The 22,593-nt window shown below is 37.4% G+C and overlaps 1 long non-coding RNA gene across 1 annotated transcript; it reads left to right on the top strand.

Moving 5' to 3' along the window:
• The first annotated feature begins 6,254 nt into the window (after window positions 1-6,254).
• Window positions 6,255-10,638, top strand: LOC128317584 (uncharacterized). The gene is made up of 3 exons (XR_008301095.1): window positions 6,255-6,968; window positions 8,866-9,202; window positions 10,064-10,638. It is a non-coding gene; the product is annotated as an uncharacterized LOC128317584 (long non-coding RNA).
• Window positions 10,639-22,593: the final 11,955 nt, after the last annotated feature.

Raw genomic sequence — 22,593 nt, 5'->3', positions numbered from 1 at the left:
ACTCATCAGCACAGCTTTGGTACCTTTATTTCTGCGTCTAATTAAAAACAGTGCTTGAAAACGGTGTCCTGAATGTCTCTGAATGGTGATCACTAGACTAGATCTAATTACGGCAAACCCGTAGCTGAAGTTAGTGTGCACATGACAGGCTTTCCGCACACATGGCATCATTCATTTGCACGTAAACAACTCCTAGATTTGGTCAGTCATGGAAAATATATATAATTAGGCCTAACTAATGACAGTGGGCAATCTATTCATTTTTACTACAAAGTCTAATCCGTTAGTGATTCATATCCACTCTTTGTTGTTGAGCATGACCTTCTGTAATCAGAAAGCACAATTTCTTATTATAATAAATAAAACTATTTTTCAATATTAGTTGCAATTATACTGGTATGACCGAAAAGGCGACCCTTTACTCATTTATTCCTTTTTAGTGCGTAAATGTGATCTTGCATATCATTTATTTATTTATTTATTTATTTATTTATTAGAGCCACGTTTCCATTTATCACATGATTTAACAGCACATGATTTAATTTAGAAAACGTCCAAACTCAGTTCTAAGATGCATTTGGAATGAACTGCACTTGGACACTAGATGCTGTTAATTATTAAGTCAAAATGTCTAAGTGATATGCAGCTTGACCACTGTGTGTGCCTTCTTCTTTTCCTCCTCAAAGTTCATTTCAATGTAGCTGCAGCTAAATAGGAAGCAGTGTTGACACAGTGGCACCCTTTCATGTCCACCAGGCTTAATTAAATAAGCAGCCCTCAGAGAACTGTAAATACACTGTGTGACCCAAGCATGACTGATGGTGTTTGTCATTGCTTCCTATATCTCTCCTTTACTGTGCATGAAAAGTGATTTTTTATTTTCTGGCAAAGTGAGTTGACATTAGCCTACTAATTCATGCTACTTGAAAGATTTATTCACACTTTCATTAATCCTGGTGTTGTCATTTCACTTCACAACCTACTTATGCACCCAAAAGACCTGGAAAGACTAGTTTTAGTAACCAAACTTGCTTATTTAATTTAATTTAATATATTTTCACATGTCAGATTCATTTAACATATAATTTGGGCTTCTGACTTCCAGTTCTTTTCTGCAAACTAATAATCTGGTTCTCCATATCTCAGCAGAGGTAAATAATGTATTTTTTTGTATTTTTTTTTTACTGTCATGCTGTCATTTGCATACTTACAGCAATGAAAAGTGCCAGAGGACCATGAAAGTTAGTGGGTTAATCTAAGCTGAATGAATCAACATCATGGATGACATGAATAAGATATAAACCATGAATTATGGTATCTGTAAAGTCATCCATATACATCCTGATTTGTGTGTACACCCCATAATTGACATACACGTACTTCATCCTCTTGTTTGAAAGACATTGTAATGACATATGCCTTGTGCACGGTTGACCCCCATTCACTGAGCTTGCTTAAAGTATATCATTAATTGGGTTCTGATTAATGGTCACATAAACAGAGACATGGCAATGAGGCCTCAGTAGCTATTGCTACACCATGATTCACCTTACCTGTCAATTATTCAGACCTGTCTGTCATTTTTCTTTAAATCCACCAGCGCTTTCATTAGGTTGTGCAATAACTTGCTAGAAGTATTGATGAAAACTATTTTAGTTAATTAGGGGATGTGTTCATTGACTTCTTTTCAAGGAGATTCATTGTGGTCTAAGAGATATACATGAGCAAATGGAGGTGGGGAAAGCCCACAAATGCACATAAATGACTCCGGTTAATCAGAGCGAGGAAATACTCCAGACTTTCAAAACTCAATGTGGGAATTTGTTCTTCGCATAGGAAAATACTCTTTAGCACATTGGCACACAGTTGAGTTATAGTCATGTGATATTTCAGCATGTAATTATCACAGATTATCACAAATTATCACCAAACTAAACGATGACATACAGCACAATGCTATCCAACACTGAACCTTTTTATGTATAGAGCTCTCTATGATGCTTTGCTCTCACTATGCAGTGCTTGTTGGTACTTGTCTGTAGCACTTGAAACTACAGTATTTATGCATCAACTGATCTTGTGTTGGCAATTTTATAAGACCTGATCCAATACTGGACATCTTTTAAAAAGGTTCAGATATCTACAACTAGAATGTAGGTTGTCCTGATCGTGTGTAGTATTCCACAGATTTGAAACTGTTGCTAATCCGCAGTAGACTTTGCACTATCAGGAGAACCTCTGCAAAACCTGCCAGAATAAGAGGGTGCTAATTGTTTCTGAGTCATCTTGAGTTACAGTGGTTTGGTATTTATGTGGAGACAGACACCTTTGAAATGGAAACTTGAAACAGGCCATGAAGGAGACCACTGCTCTGTGGTGTGTTTAAAGAGACATTTATCACTTTAGATTTTAGACCATGGTAAAGTGTAATTTCTCAACAATAGTGTCTTGGCCAAAGTTTTGTGTTCTCCTGCAGCTTCATGTGCACAATGAAAACCAACCAAAATACTATTGATAGTAAATGAACAACACTTGAACCCAGAACCAAAACACTAAGCTTTGGTTCTTTTGTTAGCATGGTAACCCTAATTATAACAGCAAGTGTACATAGTTTTGCATTTTGCGTGCTAATTGTATACTTCCATATGCTGTCTACCACAGGCTTCAGATGGCTGTGTTTATTGCATAGATCATGGTGCCTATAAGTTTCTTCTGCGTTCAGTTGACGGAGAAACAGACCCTTATACCATTCCAGGTAATGACTTAATGCTGCAAACTTGTTGATGGTGCCAAGTGCTCCTTCATTCATTTTAAGAGAAAATCTTGGGCCTCTTGTTGTTTCCTTGTCTGGGGGCCATATGACCTGGCAGTGGGACAGCACTGAAGCGAGAGGGCATGCCAGACAGGATGCACATGAGCCTGATGTATGCTCAAGTTATCCCAATTCACAGCAGTAATTTAAGCAATTACAAAATGTGAAAAGTGATCTCGGATCAGCAGCCAAATGTGATCACTAATCTTGCTCTGCCTCATCACGTTAGCTTAGGCTTTTTGATCCTAAAGTAGACCTTTAAACTATGCTGGGTGTATTTCCCCCGGTTCGCATTATCATTAATTCTAGTCCTGTTCATATACAGTAGAACAGTATTTCTAAAATATTTGAATAATCAGACTGGAAGAAAAGTATACACTATTTACTATTTTCAGCCATTGAGAGTACCAAGAAATCAGAAACCTCACATGCTTTGGCACCACTTCTAAGCAATGTTTTAAACTTTTAGCCCACATTTTATTTGTGCTCTCCAGTGCAAGACAACACATGTTCTAAAATCTCACTGAGCTGTTACTTGAGAATGAATGAATGAGTGAATGAATAGATGAACCTTACTAAGATCTATATTAAACTATTTTGCTACTAGTCTTCACCTAAGCAGTAAAGAACTGAAAGTTAATTCCTATGTTAGTTGCTGAATGCATTACAATCACTGCAGTAAAATAAAATAAAATAAAATAAAAAAAGAATATTCTTTTCAAGAAACTGGTCCAACCTTTGCAGGAGAATTCCATGTGATTTGCAAGCTTCATGATAAATCGTCTGTTCATAAAAAAAAGAAAAAATGATTTTCCCTCTTTAATTTAATGTATGCTGTATACAGCTCATCGTGCGTTTAAGAGCTGCGACATGTTTGTGTAGTGGACTTTCCAGTCCACAGTTTATCATACCACAATATTGCCCCACCTCTTGATAGATCTTGTTGAGGTAGACACAGTTTGCATTTAGTTTTGCTGCAGATTATAGTTCAGTTTCTTTTATTCTACCGTTTTTGCAAAGTCGCACATTGTTAATCTAAATTGAGTTCAGTCATTTCAGTCATTCAGCCATGAAAAACTACATTTTTACTTGGTCTGATGTACCGTATAACCTTTAACCGAATCAGTCCTAAAAGATCACTCTGCATTTCTTTTCTTATTATATCGATTTCGTTTACAGTTGTGTATATGGTTGCCAAATAACGCACACCTTTTAGCGTAATTCCGACTTGTTCTAAGAAGACTGCTTGACTTTGACTCTCATTCACTGAAAATATCTGCAGATGTTTTGCATAATTCTTTCTGCAGTCACTGAGAGAGAGAGAGAGAGAGAAAGAGAGAGAGGGATTGCTCAACTTTCAGAGCTTCAAACAAGCAGTTTCCTTTGCACCTGATATTTTTTTTAAGTGTTAAATATACACACGTGAGTAAGCAAGTCAAACTTTCAAAGTTTTCATGAAAGATATTTTTTAATCTTTTTTTTTGTTCTGTTGCATTTTGTCTGATGTTCTACACAAACTAGTTTTTGAAAAATTATGGCGCTACGGTATTTTTAAAAAAATGTAATTATTTGTCAGATTGTTTTCCCTTAATATTTTTTATCTTGTAAAGTGTCAGAAATTTGTACGTTGCATCTATGTGTATTTATTTGGCTTAGCCTAAGCAACTAAAATCCAAACATCTAAGGCTATCTGATTAATAATCTGACAATGATTCATGTTCTGTGTTATTACACAGTCTAATAAAAAAAGTCTAATAAACATATGCTGGCTATGAGTCTCTAAGCAGTCATGCGAGCTACAGATGGCATCCATGCTACCTAATCATACACACTAATCACAATAATAGTGCAATGTGTGTAACAATGAATTACAAACACTGGGATGTTTTGCACCAGAAGATGCTCTGATGCTCGTCTTTCTTTAGAAGAAATCGTACCAAAATCGTTAAAAATCATGTCCAGGTCTTAAAATTATGTTTGGCAAGTGCCCCAATCTTCAAAACTCACTCTCTCTCACACACACACACACACACACACACACTTTTGTCTTACTTGTGGTCCTTGTGAGGACCTTCCAGTGACATAATTATTAATGCAGCTAATTAATGCCATGCTCCATCTAAAACTAATCCTAATCTTAATTTCAGTAATCAGAAGGAAAGCTTTTAGCTCCTTGTGAGGACCAGCCAAATGTCCTTACAAGATTCAAAATATCAGATATTCCTATCCTTGTGGGGACGTTTGGTTTTGGTCCCTATTTGGATATAAAAACATGGCCGCACACAATAAACCAATTAAAATCCTACTAGGAAGTTTTCGATAAAAAATGGAATTATGTTTGGCAAGTGTCGCAATCTTTTTCCAAACTCACGCCATAACACCCCCCACCCACACACACACACACACACACATACACACACACACACACACACACACACACACATACACACAGCCAACCAATTAAAATCCGACTAGGAAACATCTTGGTTTTCAGAGCGAGGCAGTGAAAAGCCCATAACCTTTTCAGCGCCCAGGTCATCCCCCCTAATAAGATCCATTGCCCACGCAGAGGCTTCTCCACTGTTCTTGGCGACCGATTGGTGAACCTTTGACATCCACAGCAAATTAAATGCTCACTGTATTCTTTTTTTAAAAGAAGGTGGTATTCCAGTTAATTAGTGGCGAACTGAATACGTTTGGAGCATTGCACGGCGTGTCGCCCTGGCGCCCGGTTTGTTAGTGGGGATTTGGGCTGGATCAGCTTTTGTGTGCGCCAAATGAGAAGTGACTAGCGCGGTGCCTGGGTACAGTGTCGGCTTTTCTTTTGGGAAACTGGCGACAGTTCGGGTCCATGGGGGGGAAAAATCTGCGTTATCACAGGACCTCAGGACCTCATTATCTCATTTCTCTGGCCATTTTTTTTAGGAACAAACCTCAGTCAAACGCGGTGCGAAGCAAAAGTGTGAAGTTTTCCCATGCATGCCATCTCTACACCATTTCACACCACAGTGCGCATATATAGACATATTTACGAGACCGGTAGAACATGTTTGTGGTATTTTATTGGTCAGGAGATGGATAGTCACCTCAGAAATGAAATATTGAGAAGTATTTCTCCATAGATATAGGCAGACGTATGCTTCATTATTATTATTATTATTATTATTATTATTATTATTATTATTATTAATCCACAAACCTATAAAGAATACACCACACCTGTTGCTTTAACTAAAAAACCTTTTTCAATAATGCATTAAAAAAGATCTGATCTGATAATGTTTTTTTTTCTTAAATAAAAATACAACTTCAATAAAAAAAAATACAAGTTTTTTCTTAAATAAAAATTAACAAGTGCTTAGCAAATTGCTATTAAATCTAAACCATTTGAATATTTTCAACGTCTAATCAAATGTAGATGAAGAAAGGCTACAGTGTCGACTCCGATATTGATACTTTGACATCAGTGAAGTCGGTCAGCAATAAACAAGTGTTTTATTATCAAATATATTTCACAGTATGGACAGTAATGTTTTCATATAACTTGCCTATTTGAAGTGTAGCCTAATACACATACAGAGGCGCGCGCGCGCGCAAACACACACACACACACACAGCTATCCTAAAAGATTGTCAAAGAGATTTACACTTGTCTCTGCCCGAACAGACAACCTCTCAGGCCATAAGAGTGGAGAGCTGGAGCCAGGGTGTCTGGACCCCGTGAGCCACTTCCAAATCCGGATTAAAAAACGCGATAAAAATGTAGAGTAAAACGCACAAAAAAACAACGATACTCTCGCGATAAACGGCTCGAGGCTAACCACAGCAACAGCAGCAGCAACAACAACAACAACAACAACACAAACAGAGATAGTGTATAAAAGTGCACCGGCAAGCTCCGTTACTCTCGCGCGCAGCTCGCGCTCCTCCGGTCCTGAACGAGGTGCGTCCCCGCCCTGCGCTACACAAACAAAACCCCGTCGTGTTTTCTGTCTCTGAAGCTTTTCTGTGTGTCTTTTGGGTTTTTCTGTCACGGCTGTGAGATGAGCAGGACTCCGAGCTGTCACGGGTCAGAGGAGAGAAACTCCGCGCTGACACAGCACAACTTCTCTCCACGCCTTTTAATCTGAGTGGAAAGTTCTAGTGTGACAGAAGGGTAACTTGCTTCCCCATGTGCTCGCTTTACTCTTCACTCGGGCATCTTTTCTTAGCCTGTGTTCTAATATGAGAAATGAATTTGATAAATGCCACAAGTAAACAACAATTTCCACTTTTTTCCTCTGACGCATTCTTTCATTTTTTTTTAATATCCTAATTATAGTTTAACTGCAGTATTAATAATATTCCTAAATGACACCTACACCATTAATAGGAAACTCATGTTGTGGCTTATTTGGCTTTACAATTTCCCCTGGATTATTCTGCAAATTCTGATACCTTTACTGATAGTTTGTCATCGTTAAAACAAACTGTTCAGGAATAGTTTTTCTGTAATAATTTATGCAGTCTATTGTCATTTATTTGTGGACAGCCCACATGTAGTCCTGCAGCAGCTCAAACGCAATTTTGCGCAATTTGATACAATTTTTGATTATTGTGGAAAAACTGTTCAAGCAATCTCGAAAATTGTAAAATTGCAACAAAAAAGTGTATTTAATAGCTGATTGCTGAGAATGAAAAAGCCAAGGGTTCTGTTGTCATTGGGTAATAAGTATTTATTTATTTTTGTTTCATAATAATATACATACATTATATATATATATATATATATATATATACATATATATGTGTGTGTGTGTGTGTGTGTGTGTATGTGTGTATGTGTATGTGTGTGTGTGTGTATGTATGTATGTACACACACACGTACACACACACAGGCCTGTATATGTTTTTTAAACATTGTTCACTTAGATCCCATATTACTTGTCAAATTCAGGCTCGTCCTTCTGAGAGGTTAGCCGCGGGGTCAGGCCTCAAATCCTCTAACACTTCTTACACTGACCTGTGTATAATCCTGCAGAAGCTCCCACCATTAGCCAATAAAACAAAATTTGACACCAATAATAATAATAATAATAATAATAATGATAATAATAATAATAATAATAATACTAATATGCACGCGATTTGTTCTCAGTAATGACACCCACTACAGCAGAAATAAATGTTCTTATAATCTATCTTTACTGAATTATCTTCAGGACAGATATCAGACTGTTACAGTATACTATAATACAAATCTATTAGCATGGCAACATTACATTACCTTTTCTCAGGACAGGTCGCAGGTTTTGCTCTAGCTTTTGTTGTGTATTTGAGCTTTCTGGACTCTGAACATTGAACAAACAGTGGTGATTTAAAGTCTGATTGTACTGAGAAACATTGAAACAGTGTGCTATGAGAACATTTAAAATATAATAATAACATGAAGCAATGATGCCAGTATCTAAGTATAATCACACACCATCATGAGTTTCTGTACACCTTGTAAAGCCTTGCGTTCTTATGAACGCGTATAAATTAAGAGTGTACTAATTACTGATAATATTGCCAATCACCTTCATCTGACCATTTATGGAGATAAAAAAAAATATATTCATGTTTTCACGTTTTCTTTTTCCGACGCAAACACTGGGTGCATGCACATGTAGTTTTGATTAACATTAGACTGTTTTTCTTAATAATCTTTCTTCATTGTTGGGTTTTGCTGCAAAAATCATCATAGAAGATTATTCTTTCTCAGAATTTTGCTGAGTATCACAGACAAATATAAAACCTGACACGATTTGGCGTGTAATTCCTTCGGAGTCCTGGTAGCTTATTCAATGTGTATTCAAAGTGTCACGTTTTGTTTTAGAGCCCAAGTGCAACAATGATCACAGGCCAGTTTCTCACTCACTCAGTGGAGCTGCATGTCTTTATATCTAGCCTATAGTATTATTATTATTATTATTATTATTATTATTATTGCTACTATTAGAGGTAGTAGTAGTAGTATTCCAATGTAGTTTTTTGCATATGACATGCATTTTTTTTTTTTTTTTTTTTTAAAGGAAGTATTTCATCTCAGAGAGAACACTGTGGAATTACAAGAGCAGACTTTGGAGAACAAAAAGATTTTTTTTTCTCTCATACTCGAAAAAAGAGGCCTGTCGCTGATTGACAATACCCAGGTCCACTGCTTCCACTAAAAACATTAGGAAGAAAGGAGGGAGAAAAAAACACCAAATGAGATTTGTTGTCGAATCCGGCGAGGGACATCAATGCTAAATTAATTTCTGCTCGTTGGATTTGGAAGACATTGTGTTCAGGCCAGTCCCGAGAGAAGATACAAGCTTATCAAGAAGGTCTGGAGAATACTGATGCTTTGATGAATCTTAGTGCTTTTCTGTAAGACTCTTTATATTTGTTTTCTTTCTTTTTTCCATTTCATGTGCAATTCTGAAATTTTATTCTGTTGTTTTAATGTGATTCTGCTTTGTTGGTCACGTGGTTGATAAAAAAAAAAGTCTTTTAAAATTCAAAGTAGGCCTATCTATCTGCATATGTTTTTATTTATAGGCTATATCATCCAAAAATTTTGAATATTTCTGAAGCATGTAAAATGTTTTTTGTTCTTTCAAAAATAATGTTTTAACATATCATTGTCCGTGAAATTAAAAAACGTAACAACACAATAATTATTTCATATTTATCATTTTTTTTAACGTTTTATTCACACTGTTGACAATTTGATTGATGATTAAAATGCAGTATGTTGGTGTCGTTGCTTAAAGAATCACATGAGGCCAGAAATTTAAAGCTGTGTTGTATTCTTGAGTGGACCTTTAAAAAAATAAATAAATAAAAAGGAAATCTGAGGAAATGTATGTACAGTATTTACAGTGCAGTATTTATGTTTAAAGCATCACGTGACGGATTCTAACTAGTGTACGTGTGTAACATTATAGCTCAATATGTCTCCTTTAGCCTTTCTGCATTTTTAACAGTTTAGGTTTTTTATTATAAGGTTCATATTTACTCTTAACCTAGATAGAACCGTATAGCAGCCTACTAAGGTCTCCAAATGGATATGCACATGGATATGTAGAACATCATAAATTACAACACTCATGAAAAACTATTGAGATTTGTATTAGCTCATTCTCCTTTAGCTTGCTTCACATTTCATGACAATAATTTGGCCGGTTAGGGCATTGAAGTTATTTAAATTACACTGTGGATGTAATTTTTTTTTTTAATTCATGGCAGGAATCTTCCCAGTAGTACATACAGGATCCATGTTTCACTGACGTGCAAAGGAGGTAAGCTCTTCCAAACTAATCCTGTGAAAATCCATACTTTCTCCATGCATCCCAAAACACTTGGTTTATCCCTCTCATGATCACAGTCATGGCACAGCAGCAAACAAGCCCTTTCGAATTTACTGCTTCTTTGTAGAGGACCATGTCTGTGTCAGGAGGTTACATAAACCACATGGTTGGTGTGCCCAGAAACATGAGCCAGACATCATTCTTTGGAGCCTGTCCCATCGGATGAGGGGAGGGGATGGGTGCAAGTTATGGACATATAACTTTGCCATTTGTTGGGCCCATCTGTGTGTCTGCTGTATGACTTGCTGCATGAAATATTCAAGGTCCAGTGAAAAGTGATCTGATGGTTGGTGTCAAGACTCCCCCTCCTTCTTCTGGTTGTCTATACCAGAAACTAACCCTTACCAACTGCGGAAAAAAAAAAAAAAAAAAGCAAACAAAAAAAAAAATAGGCAGGTGACACCTTCTAGCAGTGCTCCAGCTTCCATGTCCCAATTTCATACACCTTTCTTGGATCACCAGTTTAAAATGAATTTAGTTCAAGCATATCATATATCAAGCTCATATTTTCCTTTGAATAGGACCTTGATATATATGGCATTTGGATTAACATTGCTCTCAGTATTTCTTCCACTTTCCAAAAAGAGTAAGTATAGAATGATGTGTATAAATGTGTGTATAAATACATTTACATGTGCAGTAAATACATAGGCAAGTCTTGAGTTGCATAATGAAACAAATTTGATCACGTTAAAATGCCCATTGCCAAAACATTCAAACAGCCCAAAAATCACATCACAGTATAACTTGTCTCTAAATCAAACTTTCATTTAGCTTAGTTCACCAGGATTCCTGTAGTTTAGACAAAATTGTCTCTTGTCCTCATAATGTGTAGTTCCCCGAAGTGTTTGCAGTCCTCCAGCTTACCTTCAGAGTATACAAGGCACTGCACGCCCACTGCAGGAAAAACAATCTGAGGAAACTGGGAACAATCATAGGCAGGCATCAGCATGTTGCCATAAAAAATGCATAGGTCGTTGCATCCAGTCCACTCTGCAGCCTGACAGTCTGACGAAGCTGCCGGTGCACCATCCAGAGGAGCAGGAAACACCCTACAAAACAGCGGTGAATATTGCTTTTGTTTTAGCAAAGACGTTTACTAAAGCATCATCAGTGTGTGGGCAAGATTAGTCAAAAAACACTGCATATTGTACTTTCATAATTGTGATGCTATGATCTGACCTTGTAGCTAGGTAGGTGTTTGTATAGGGATGGGCATTTCTACAGTGGCAAATAAACCAAAAATGCAACAGCAAATCAGACAACACAACAGTAAAGCTAAAAACATGACAGTAATGTCAGAAACACAAGAAACTTTGGTATCTGGCACCAAGATGTCAGCAGCAGATCCTTCAAGTCCTGTAAGTTGTGAAGTGGAGCCTAAAGCACATCCCACAGACGCTCAGTCGGATTGAGACCTCGGGAATCTGGAGGCCAAGTCAACACCTTGAACTCTTTGTCATGCTCCTCAACAATTCCTGAATAATTTTTGCAGTGTGTCAGGGCGCATTATCTTGCTGAAAGAGGCCACTGCTATTAGGGAATACCATTGCCATGAAGGGTTGTACTTGGTCTGCAACAATGTTTAGGTATGTGATATATGTCAAAGTAACATGCACATGAATGCCAGGACCCAAGGTCTCCCAGCAGAACATTGCCCAGTGCATCACACTGCCTCCACCGGCTTGCCTTCCTCCCATAGTGCATCTTAGCGCCATCTCTTCCCCAGGTAAGCAACGCACACACACCCGGCTGTCCACATGATGTAGCACGGACACTCTGCAGCCACATGCCCAGCAAGCTGCGCTGCACTGTGTACTCTGACACCTTTGTATCATAGCCAGCATTAACTTTTTCAGCAATTTGTGCTACAATAGCTCTTCTGTGGGATCAGACTAGACGGGCTAGCCTTCGCTCCCCACGCGTATCAGTGAACCTTGAGCGCCCATGACCCTGTCGCCGGTTCACCGGTTATCCTTCCTTGGACCATTTTTGGCAGTTACTAACGACTGCATACCGGGAACACACCACAAGACCTGCTGTTTTGGAAATGCTCTGACCCAGTCATCTAGTCATCACAATTTGGCCCTTGTCAAAGTCGCTCAGAGCCTTATGCTTGCCCATTTTTCCTGCTTACAACACATCGATTTCGAGAACTGACTGTTTACTTGCTGCCTAATATATCCCCCCCTTGCCATGGTAATGAGATAATCAATGTTATTCCCTTCACCTGTCAGTGTTTTTTTTTTATGTATATATATATATATATATATATATATATATATGAATTTTATTTTTCACACATCACACAACAGCTACCTGGAGAGTATGAAGGTTAACACATGCTTCTTCTGAGATATTTGAAGCCAGCCACAACATTTTTTCAAACTGTTGCTCATGCTACGTCACAGGGCAGCGTAACACATGCACAGGAAAGTGCTATTTGCCCTCTTTGGCATACATGAACTCACAGAGGCCTGCGATTAGCTAGTGTCGCTCTGATTGACAGGGGAGAGAGAGTAATGTCATCCCTCCTACCCAGAGAGTACGGCCAAATTGGCTCTCCTCGCCTTGGATGGCTGTGGCATTGTCAGGATTCAAACTTGCAATCTCCTGACGATAGGATGAATGCTTTTCTGTTACGCCACTCGGGAGCAAGTTGATAGCATATCTTAAATAACATTACGTGAATGCCCTTGATAAAAATAAGCATGAATAAAAGCATCAGTATTCTTTCAAGCTCATATTTCAGATTACTGTAAACATTCTCCAGCTTTCAGTTTCCGTGCTTTCAGAGACTGATGTGCGCTGTAGCCAATCAGCAACGATCATGTGATGTTCAGTAAGGACTTACCCTTTCCTTTTTGAGGGATTGTTGATGTGTTTCTGACTTGCTGTTGGTTTTTGGTTTGTTAGTGTGTTTTGTGCTCACAAGCCACAATAGAAATGCCTATCCCTACTACAAACACCCAACTCGCTTCACATTTGCTGTTGTATTTTCACATTTGTCATGTTGCTTTTGGCTTTGCTGTTGTGTTTTTGGCTTTGCTGTTGTGTTTTTGGCTTTGCTGTTGTGTTTTTGGTGTTGTTTTTTTCTGATTTGATGCTGTGTTTTTAGCTTAGCTTTTGTGCTTTTGGCTTTGCTGGTGTGTTTTTGGTTTTGCCATTGTGTTATTGATTTGATTTTGTGTTTTTACTTTTGTCATTGTCATTTGATCTGACATTGTGTTTTTAGATTTACTGTTGTGATTTAGTTTTACTGCTGCATGTTTTTGAGTTTACCCTTGTGCGTTTGATTTTGCTGCTGTGTTTTCTGATTTGTTGCTCTGTATTAGTTTTGCTCTTGTGTTTTTGTTTTGGCTTTGTGTTTTTGATTTGATGTGGTGTTTGTAGTTTGTTGTTCTGTTTTTGGTTTTGCTGTGTTTTCTGATTTGCTATTGTGTTTTAGTTTTCCTGTTGAGTTTTCTGATTTGATGGTGTGTTTTTAGCGGCATTACACAGATATTATTTGAATAATATTCCACCACATACATCACCGGAAAAAGGTCACATGGCACAAAACATTTATTTTTTCTCCATTTATTCTTACCCAGAAAAGAGGGTGGATGAGCTACCCCCATCCCATTTAGGTGCAAGATTGTGTTCCCACATACACACTTTGGTCTGGGCTGCAGGCAGCACTGCTCCTGCTGGATGGAATGTGTCAATATGTGGATTAGAGGCGAATTGCTTGGCCCTTCACAGGAGTGTGTCACAAAACAAACCTCATAGCCCTAATCCTACCACTCGGTGCAATTTGCTTTCTCAAAATCACAGTGCTGGGATTTAGCATAAATACACCTGCTAAGTGAAATATACCACATTACAGCATAGTAAATGAGTCACAGTACACTTTTTAGTGTACCCGTCCAAATCTCAAATGACAATCACAATGTCAAATGTTACATTTTCAGAGCCACGGAGGAGCTAATACATTATTATGTGCATAAGGAAGAGCCACAACATATGTCACATCATGTTGAAGTTGTTCTACCCCAAACATGACCCTGGGATGACCTGAAATTTCACTGTGCCCCTAAGCCCTGGGCAAAATTGCGTGTATGAAATCCACAGACAAATTCTGCTGTAACCGATATGCAATATTTCTGTTCCACGGCCGTAGAGGAGGACATATTTATTCGCAATGTCCGTGGAGAGGTAACTCTAATCTTTAGATTGCATTCCTGTGTGCTCAGCAACAAGTTCTTTATGGCATTATGTCAAGGCAAAGAACAGATTTTGTCAGGTGGAGATTGGGGTTCAGAAGTTCATGCGCCGGTCATGCTGGAGCATTCCGCACAATCTTTACATTTCCATTCAACCCCATCGTTGCTTCCAACTCCACCTCAGGGTTTTTTTTTCCAATCAGTTCTATCATTTTTCTTCGAATGTGCTTTCCTTTATAGATAAAAGATTAATTTTTGTTCTCTGCTTTGAGACACAAACAACATGAAGGTGAACTTGTGTGACTCATTCCTGGTTCATGCTGAGTCTGTAAACCTTCCTTTCATAATGTAGATACCAATTTCTTCCAGAATTAAATATTTTTCTAAATTACTTCGGCTAACTTAAAAGATGACATGTAAGATGAAACCCATACAGGCAACAGGCATAGAAAAACAAATAAAAGACAAAAACAATACTTGTTCACTGGTAACGATAAAAAAAACCCTTTTTGCCACATCAGCTATGTAAGTGCACCTGTGCACTGTCTTCCGTATGCAAATCTAGCACATGAAGTTATACTTGAATTACAATAAAGGTTTTTCCACAACCATAATTTCAGATACCACTGAGATTATTCTTGGGAGCTGTCCATGTAGGCAGAATTGCCTTTTAATGACCTATGAAAGAATTCCCTGGCAAAGGTCCATCTAGAAACCCTATCACTAAAAAGCAGGATGGCAGGCATCAGTGTTTTTTACAAGCTAATTGCAGGCTCTTGGTTGTTTGAAGACACAGCACTGAGCTTTAATTGTACAAGCTGAGCAGGCTATCCATCTCTCGATAAAAATGCCGTTTGATTACCTCGCCATTTCCGACGGAAGATTGCAGCTATAGAATTACTTGCTCTTGCTTATGAAGACACACTGTCCAGGTCCATTTGGAGAGCACAATTAGGGAATGAATACCTCAAAAAGACCCAATGTGTATCTTTTACAATGTAAAATGTAAGTGCAGCAGGGACTTCTTTGAATAATTGATCATACATACACAATGTTATTATCTAGTTTCATTAAGGTCAATTTTACTGAGGTCCATTATATTCAAGACAGATATATTCAGCTGGTCAAGTGGTGTATTATTTGCCCATGCAGTTTGGCTGAAAAAATAATCTGTGTATATGTTTGTGTACCTGTCACAATGACAAAGAGAGAGCACCACTTCAGAAATGTAGACGTAGATGAAATCTAGTTGTCATTAATTCCATTGCCTTCTACAGCCAGCACTGTTCAATTTTTAGCCTTAAAAACTTGGCAGACCGGTACTATTACAACTAGATTTGATTTGGGGAGTGTCTGTATAGTTCCATATCTTATCATTTTCTTTTATTAGTATAAAAGATGAACCACTAGCCTCATTAAAGGAACAAATATGTTGGCTTTTGCACTATGTGAAAGACTGCCAACTAGAGCTTGGAAGCTGAGAAAAGTATTTGAATAAAATGAATTTATTTTGTATATTTGCATTATACATGTCACATTAAATAAAATTTGTACTTGTTGCATTGTATTATTGTTTAATAAATATGCATATTTCCCTATGTGTTTTTCTTTGTTTTGAAGTTGCTAGGGTTAATATTTGGCTTTAAAACATAGAAATCAAAGTTACAGGTTATGATTTTGGGATTTTAAAAGATCAGAACCCTAAATATACATCTCAAACATAAAGATTTAATGTAAATTAAGCGACAGATGAAGCAGATACTGAAGGGTAGATGCTTTCAGAGTCCCAAACAAACAAAAAAGTTGTTGTTTATGTTCTCCTGAAATAGCTAGATGTGAAGTAGAGTTAAGTGGAGTTAAAATGGAAGATATTAATCCTTAATGAGGTAAGTGCATCTAAAGCTTTTATGTTGTACTGAAATAGCTAAATTCCTATTAAGCAGCTAACTTTGGCTGCCAGTAAGCTAACGTTAGAGTAGCCTAACTAGCTAGAACATTACCTGGCTAGTTTACTGGGTATATACTAAACACTGAGCTTTTAACATCACTGTAGAAAACTAGCGATTTGAAATTTTTTTCTTGTTTGTCCACTCTGAAAGTGACTTATTTTCCTGGGAATCTCAGATGCTTCAGCTTTGGCTTGATTTACATAAATGCATGAAATGAATACAAATCTTCAAATAAGTTTAAATAGTTATAGTCAATAACTGACTCTAGAAATATCTTGATATAGGCTTGTGTCAGGTCAAAGTTCATTTACTGATCTCACAGGCTTGCTTTTTTTTTTTTTTACTGCAAACATCTATTGACTGTTCTGGTACATAGAGACATGACGCATTAACAACTATGAACAGACCTAAAAGCTCTTAGAAAATTAAACTGTGTCGTACTACCTAGTAGAGAAGAGCATTACAAAAAAGCCCTTTCATTATTGGTGTGTTCAATTTCAGGCCAAAAGCAATACTTCTAAGAGTCATGTAGCGCTCTGATTCAGCAGGCTGCGTACTAACAAGATAAATGTGTCAACATCAAAGAAAAAGATGTGCCTGTCTACGGTAATTCAGTCGCGTACGGCAGCTTTACAGTACACTAAAGCAGAGTGGACAGTGATGTGCTCTTTCTCTGCCACGACGTCCACCATAATATTCACAGATTATCGAGTGCATAATTAGTTTGTTAAATAGAAGGTAATAGACAATGCACTCATCAGTGGCACCAGTGACAGACATCCCAGCATTCTATAGTTGAATCTTTAATGAATGGAGCACTTTACTGATGATCAGCCATCGATATGAACCTCACAGCCTCTGTCTCTGTTGATCTGTACAGGGAAAGTAAACTACTTTATGTTGTAACAATATTCACAGATGAAATGTAACTAATTGCTGAATTAGGACTCTTCTAATAAAATTATCTACTGTATAGTGATGAGAGCTGCTGTTCTTGGCTGATCACCAGTACACATCTAGTTGAGCGTTAGCTTCAGATCTGGCTCTTAGTTGTGACTACTGCTATGCAGAAATTGTCTCCGTTCCCCCTTTTAAAGCAGCCTAACTAGGTGTCACTGAGTGTGTTGAGTAGATTATATCTATATGGAAAGGTCTTGTGATATTTCGAAAAATGTACTACTTAGAAGCTTACAGTAACTTGAACTCATTCTATCCGATTAAGCCATTCTTCTACTACAGCACTGTTGAATGCTCAATTCTCATTGTTCAGAAGGTGTTGATTAATTTTCTATAACAGCAGCTCCAACAGTACTTCTTGCTGCAAGGTTTATATTAATGCTCTCGTTCTAATACATTATGGTTTCTATAGTAACGACTTAAACGAAGACTTGTATGGTGGACTCTTCACATAAACTGATTAAAGAAGATGTGTGCAAATGTTGATATGGGGAAGTTTTGTGGGAGGAGATTTATTTTTTTTTAGCATTTCATGGAAGGATTCTCCAGTGAGTCAGTCAGAGGTGAAGCTTTTCCTTTAAGTTTTCCGATTTGGAAAAATCTTCATCACTTTGTGGTTTATGGTTTCTTGGTAAGAGGACAAGCAACTTTTTTGTCTTATTAACCTTAAGAGAAAAAAAGAGAGACTGGTGACAGAACATTGGTTTATGGTATGGTTTAACGTAAGTAAGAACAAGAACTTGTTTCATTAAATGTAGTTATAATTGGATAACAAGTGTGGCATTAATAATAAATGTGTTGTTGTTTAATTAATAAAAAAAAATTAATTGTTGGTAAATTGCTATGGTATGAGATGTTTCATTCCTTTCAGGACATACTGTTATAGGAAAATAATCAATTTTGTAGTGGCTACAGAAACTCTGCTTAAAGTCAGGACTGTTGTTGATAATTTTCCTATAACATGGAACATTATATTCCCTATTTTCATATTTCTGTAAGGGATAATAATAATGGTTATGCCATATTGGGGTCCTGTGCATGATTGTCATTCTCACATATTTATAGTATTTTATGTTTTTGCAAGTATTTGATGCTAAGACATTTATTTAATACATTCTCTAGAATGATTATTACACAAATAGAATTATGTCTGAGATTCATCTGTAGACTTCTATATCCCAAGTAGTAGCAGCCATATTACATACAACACCTTCTATGTGGACTTAATTTATATGTGTTCTTAATGGATTTTTGACAGTGGCTAGTTTGGAAACATTACAAAAGAGGCACATCTGCTTGTCATGCTATCATGTTAGCCCATGCTCAAGCCGTACTGTAGACAGACATTTGGTCATTAATTAATTTTCTACCCACTTCTCTCTCTGTTTGTGTTTTTATTCCTAATTCCAGTTGTCTCTTTCTTTTCGTCCCCACTTTCTGTTGACAAACATGAGAGACTTAGCAAGGCAACCTTGCCTTTCCTGCAAGTCCCTTCTCTCTGACATACTCTAATGCAGTTAGTGTAATGTCTTCTCAGTGGCTGTTATTAAACTGATTTGGAACTTTTATTTATTTATTAATTCTTTTGCAGTGGCCACCACTCAGCCTTGCCAAATGCAGACACACATAAGAAAAAAAAAAGAAAAAAGAGTACAGGCTTTGAGTCACCATGGTGGCTGCAGACAATCTAATTGGTATTGACATCAGTGTCTCGAAGGGAATTTGACATATAAGGGCAAATCATTCTATTTAGTCGCCTGAATACTCGCAGAGGCGGGCCGGCACAATTCAACAGCGTGCCATTCAGCTGCCGGTGCGCTTCAGCCCAAGCAATCGATCCTAATCTGATTCTCGGACGAGGAAGAGAAAAATGAAAATAAAATCAAAAGCACTGTTAGAGCAATATTAACAAGGGAGTACAATCTGGAGGCACCCACACTAATGCACTCCCGCTGCAGTATTGTTAATGCACGGCCCTTCTGTAAAGGTGCCTGTGCCTCAAAGAAATCTGCTGCCCCAGCTAAAACTGCAAGTGGCTGCCAAAGGGAGCTCATTCTCTGAGAGCCCTGGCATGGCCCAAGCTTGCGCTACCTTGGATGCTCTGATTTCATTATCCTCACTCCCTGGAGAACACAGTTCTCTTTTTTTTTTGTTATTGTGGCCCATTGAGGCTGGGAAAGAATGAAGCAGTCCATCAGAGCACAGAGTGCTTCAATATGAGATCTATGATCAGAAAAAAAAGGAGTGGTCACTGAATACACTCTGTTTTTCTGTATGGCAGGTTTTATTTTTGATGCTGGCATGAAGGAACAAGAAACATGGATTCTTGTTGAAATTGCTGGAAGATTATGAAACAAGCTTAAGAAAAGCAAACAGAAAAGTGTATCAGACCACTTTTCAAGATTTAACTAATCACTCTCAGTACTAATATTACATGTATATTATTACACTAATAATATTACAATATAATAATATTGTCTAAAATACACAGTAATTACAATGGGACCATGACATAGATATTCAAATATTCAAGAAGTCTGTGACTTCAGTCCCTTATTTACAACAAAATTTACAGATTACAACAAAAAGTAGTGCTTTGTAGTGTTCCCCTTAAGATCTCAATTGGTCAGCCTATATCAGATAGACCTCTCTGGCCAAGCAGACTTGGGTAATGTTCAAAGTGTCAACGATAGGGTTTGATTTACACGGGTTGGACTGTAGAGCTTGTGTCTCCTGGTCTGGGGGGATAAACAGGTTGGCCGGTCTCCGAGGCCTTTTGAGTTGATCAGTCGCACAGATAGACGTCTATAAACATCTGTCTCATGGCCTGTGGCTTTTTTTCTGCTTGGTTACTGATGTTATCATTGCGACCAGGATAAAGATGTGGAGACATTCCTCCTACTGGCTATTGACAGGAATGAAGGCCTGCTTCTTGCTTTCAGGATATATTAGGCTAATTAGGTCTCTGGTCAGTACAAGCAGAGAGTGGTGCAGATTTCCAGGTAGATAATCGCTCTACTATAAAATTCAGGAACACATTGCACACTGGCGTTTCTATCATCATATATATAGTTGTGACGAACACATGAAATATACGCAAAATATACACAGCATGTGTTTTTATAACTAGCCATGATTAATATGTAAGGAATAAAACACAACAGGGGGTTCTGTTATAGGAAAATAATCAACGACAAGTTGATTACCGCTCTGGAATTGATTATTTTCCAATAACAGCAGTGTTTTTAGTCCTCTTATACCATTTGCAAACAAATAAAAACATTTAATTTATTACTAACTAACAGATCATACTTTTTATCCATTTATAGTTACATTTATTGTTGTGGAATGTCTGTGAGAAAAGTTAGTTCATGTTAACACTTGTCTTAACGTTCCCTCACCAGCCTCTCTTTTAGGTAATAATAAGGTAAAAAAAAAAAAAAAAGTGCTGACACTGGAGACTACTTCCATTTTTAAAATATGCTTATTATTATTATTATTAATAATCCAGTTTTAAAATATTATTATTATTATTATTATTAGCCTTAGATTGTGTAGAACATCCATACAAGTATAGAAACAATAATATATTGTATTAGAAAAGGTTCCTTAATTAAAGTCAGAACTATTATTACAGAAAATTAATCGACACCTTCTGACCAATCAGATTCAAGGATCTGATGAAGCAGGCAGAATAGCAGACACAGTAACAGTGTACATTCAGAATTGCATATTACTGTACTAAATAACACATGGTTGTGGACTTTGTCCAGTGGAACTGCCAATGCTTTTTCAACGATATTGGGCACAGATAGCATACTGTTTTGACATCCTATTTAGTAAGTTAGTATGTGTTTTGGACAGAAAGACTGCAATATGTCATCTTTTATTATTTTTTTTTTTTTAAAAATCACCTTTTATTTCATCTTCCTTCTCAATACCCCAACCCTAAAATAAGTATGAATAGAAATGTTCTTTGTTTTGATATATTATATTATATTATATTATATTATATTATATTATATTATATTATATTATATTATATTATATTATATTATATTATTAAATCTATTATATTTTCTCAGCAGTTCGATACAGAGTGGTTCAGTGTTTCAGTGTGGAGTGTGGTGCTTCAGTGCATTTTCTTCCCGTGTCCTCATGGGTTTCATCTGGGTTCTCTGGTTTCCTCCCAACTCCCAAAAACTTGCAGGTAAGTGGAATGGGGAGTCTAAATTGCCCTCTAAAATGGATGTAAATGTGTGTGCAAGGTGCTCACAGATTGTTATTCCATCCAGGGTGTATTCCCACCTCATGCCCAGCATTCCCAGCTGTGGAGAGGCTCCAGATCTGCTGTCAGTCTGACCAGGATAAACCTGCTACTGAAGATGAATAAATAAATGTTTCTTGTCTGTGTTTTCCAGTCATAAGTGCAAAATGAAAAAATTGTTGAAAAATCCATGGAGAGAACCCCAGCTTAATATGTTGACATAGCTCTACATCTACACAGGCCTTTTAACGGAGTCGTAGAGGTGTATGTGATCCAGGAACTGAGTGAGCAGCCATTAATCTGATACTGTATCTCAATCAGGGCAGCCAAGCCTATCATGTAAGTCTCTCACCCTCATCACTGCCGCAGTAGCACATAGCTCAGCTCCGTGTCGTGCCCACATTCATAAGAGGGCATCATCACCTCTGCACTCAGCTATGCCAGCAATTGTTCGGCCCAGGATTAGTTTGGTGGATAATGTTACGGCTCATTTTATTCCTGCAGAGTCGCTTGGTGTGGAGTGTGGCAAGCTACGGAGAGGGGATGATTTACAATGCGTTGACTGAACGCAGCAGGTTTACCCAGAGTTTCCAGGGAGAGACCCCCAGCTTGGGGCCTGACCTAAACACACACATAGCATTCAGGCAGGTTTCATTTAGAGGGGGGAACGGAAGAAGAATGTGAATATATTAAATTACACCTTGTTGGTTGATGTCATTTAGGTCCATGGTTCTTCCAGGGGTCTGTGAAGAATAGCCTTGTGGTCCATGTTCTTTTTCTTTTTTTTATTACACAGTGGTGGAAATCATAAACAACTATTATGAAAGTTAATGTATTTATTATTGAGGTGTTATAGTTATCAGACTATTTGATTAGTCACTCATATTGAATGGGTTTAATCCAAACGTCAACAATTCAAAAACAGCTACACTTATATATAAATGTCAAATCGAATCTATTAATTTAAAAAATAAGTGTTCTGTGGGTGGGACATTCAGGAATAAAGATCTCTGTCTCCAATAAATAGGCA

Source organism: Pangasianodon hypophthalmus, chromosome 27, assembly GCF_027358585.1.
Source record: "Pangasianodon hypophthalmus isolate fPanHyp1 chromosome 27, fPanHyp1.pri, whole genome shotgun sequence".
Taxonomy (NCBI): domain Eukaryota; kingdom Metazoa; phylum Chordata; class Actinopteri; order Siluriformes; family Pangasiidae; genus Pangasianodon; species Pangasianodon hypophthalmus.
This window is presented reverse-complemented; position numbering and strand designations above follow the sequence as displayed.